The sequence below is a fragment of the Cornus florida genome, unplaced genomic scaffold (genome assembly GCF_030987335.1).
Source record: "Cornus florida cultivar Cherokee Brave unplaced genomic scaffold, ASM3098733v1 CherokeeBrave_3.0.0_Hap2_Chr09, whole genome shotgun sequence".
Taxonomy (NCBI): domain Eukaryota; kingdom Viridiplantae; phylum Streptophyta; class Magnoliopsida; order Cornales; family Cornaceae; genus Cornus; species Cornus florida.
The window spans coordinates 95,132,496-95,135,600 of record NW_026775579.1 but is presented as its reverse complement, the minus strand read 5'-3'; positions in this window follow the sequence as shown (position 1 = coordinate 95,135,600).

The following is a 3,105-nucleotide window of genomic DNA, read 5'->3' as shown; positions in this document are numbered from 1 at the left end:
CTTTAATAATTCTGGTGAATCTTCATTGATGGAAATCTATTTATTCAAAAATGTATCCCGTTTCAATCCAAAAATAAATTAATTTACAAAAGATGGTTCATATATATGTTCGAATACACTAAAATAAAAAATGTATCAAACACTAAAATCAAAACTCATAAATTGAAACAAAAAATTGCATCAAAATATTCATAGGGATGGATTCTTCGTCATTATCAAAATTACTATCAATTTATTATCTAATGAAATAATGTTCTAGGTCACACAGAACGTGAGACTATGAGAGCTGTACCCGTTTAAAAGATTATAATAACTTGAGTTGAAAAGCTGAGCATCTAGGATCCCAAAAAAGCCCAATCTCATCTCCGGCACGCAATCCCCTGTAATCGACCAAATCAGAGCAAGCAAGAATGTAGAATTCGTCATTATCATCATCAGTAGTAGGCATCATCTGATTCCTTTCCAAGAAGGTCCCTTCATTGCGGTACCTCCTAGGGTGGTTGTCTTCACTCACATCCCACACAGTGACATGCAGCTTGTGGCCAAGCACCACATGGTTGGCCATCCGGAGCGTCCAGTATCGAAAAACGTGATCGAACGCGTCCTTGAACGGCACGATGAGCTTGCCGGTGACCACCTCGTACTGGGATAGACTCTTCTTGATCTGCCATGGGTTCTGTGGATCAATCACTGGTGGTGGGTACACGTCCCTTATCTCCACTAGGACACGAGTCACCTGAAAAGTGGTGTTGCTTGCATTGCATGCATCTTCTTCTTCCCTACTTGGCATAAAGTTGTAGAAGAACGTTTTCTTCATCATGGTTATATGGACACAGAAAATGAACTAGGGTTTGCAATTTAATTACAGGGACCTTGGTATATATGTTGATTATGGGATGTTCTTCTGCAATCAATTTTTTTGTTTGTTTTTTTTTTTTTTTTTTTTCCTTCACATTTTTGGTAGTTGAGGAAAGAGAAAATCTTCATTGACACCTATAAGATCCTGTATATATTGGCATACTAAAATGAAAGGAATTGTAGCATAAGGAAGGAATGAAATGAGTTTGAGACAGTCAAAGATTAAATTTTAAAATTTGAGATCTTAATTATACGAATATAATTATTTTTTTAGTAGTAATATACAATTAAATTCTATTTATAAAATGAGATTTTTCAATATTAGGCTTTGAAAGTAACCTATTATGTGCTTCAATCTTTATTTAAAAATAAAAAATAAAAAAAATAAAAAAAACCCATGAATTTAAATGATATCATAGATATCTCTCAATGAAAACTTGGATAAATCTAGATAATGAAAACTTGGCATGCTCGGATTACTCTCTCTCTCTGAATTAAATGTGTTATATATGCCAAGGTAAGACTTCCGGTGGGAGTACTCATCTCTTTTATTTGCTGGTTTGGTTAGTCATTACTTGAGATTTGACCGTATTACTTGTTTATATATATTTTTGCACGAATTAATGGCAAAAATTCACACCTCAAGTTTTGAGAAATTTTTTGAGAGAAGTTAGATTAGTAAATCTAGAAAGTCAAAACATATTGGTACTCCAAACTCCAAAATTCACTGAAATTAGTAACTCACTAGGCTATTGAGACATATGCAACTACAGGCTATTGAGGCATATGCAACTACAATTGAGTTAAAATAACTATAATGAACAGTTTATTAGAAAGAAATTTTTTTATGTTTTCTTAATCATATTAATAAATAAAGGAAAATGAAATTATTGACTACTTTAATACCTGACTTAATACCGACAGAGATAAAATATGATGTAGTTATTAGAAAATTTCAACTTAAATAGACATTATTATTATCTTGTTTGTTTCCATAAAATACGTCCCTTTTTCGGACTTGGATCATCTAAGTTAAAACTCCTCTAAGTTATCTTAAGTTGAATTTTTTACATAATTTAATAAAAGTTAGGAAACTGCGAGAGAAAAGTTTTAAAATATCTTAACCAATTTATACGTCAGTTTAAATCTAAATCTGAATCTGCATAAAAATATATTGAGTTATTATCAACCAAAGATTTAGTATTATTTCAAATCACCTTCTTCATCCAAGCCAATACTATTATTTCAAAAAAAGAGTGAGGGAGCAATCTTTTTTTGGAAAAAAGAGGAGAGATCTTATATGAGAGAGAAATGTTTACGTCTTCGTAAAGCTATTTATCCGGTGTAGTTTTTTAAATTTTATTAAATTAGCTGAAATTGTTTAATATAAGTCATAGATATATTTTAATGATACATGTCATCATGTAAAAAATTCAACTTATGATAATTAGAGAAAGTTTAACTTAGAGGATCCGTTCCCCTTTTCCTTTCCTGATTTTTCAATTTTCCATACTTCATTTCCTTATCTTTTTAGTTTTCCATTTATTGTTCTATCATCAATTTTTTTTTTTTTTTTTTTTTTTTTTTTTTTTTTTTTTTTTTTTTTCACTTCAACTCTCACGATACTTAAATATAAGAATTTAATTGGTACAAAATCTACAACAAAAATTATAATGTATTTTTTACAATTTTTCAATACTTTGCAAATTTTATTTTATTTTATTTTTTTAATTCCTCTCCTTATTTTTGTTTCTGGGAGTCAAATAGATTATTAACTTTGATCATTATAATAATTAACAAATGCTTATCAAAGTAATTGATATATATTAATGATCAAAGACACAATATTTTATATATAACGAGGGATACACAATCTAATTATATATAAAAGGTGAATGTTGAAGGTATCTCAAGAGTTCTTACATAGATGCAATGGAAGAAAAAAAAAAAAAAAAAAAAAAAGAGATGCAATGTGATGTATATATATAATAAATACACAATTTGATATATATGATGATTGAAACTTTAATTGCCAACAAAGATACTAGATTAAGATGAAACCTAAAAAATGAACTACAACTTTCTAAATAGTTAATTACCTTATATTGTAATATAGGTTCATTATATTTGATACATAAATAGCTACATAGACTCTATGAAATAGTAGATTTTTATTTGTCTAAATAGCATGACTCATAAAAAAAGGACAGCAATATTCGCACTCCACTTTTCTACGTTTGCACTACA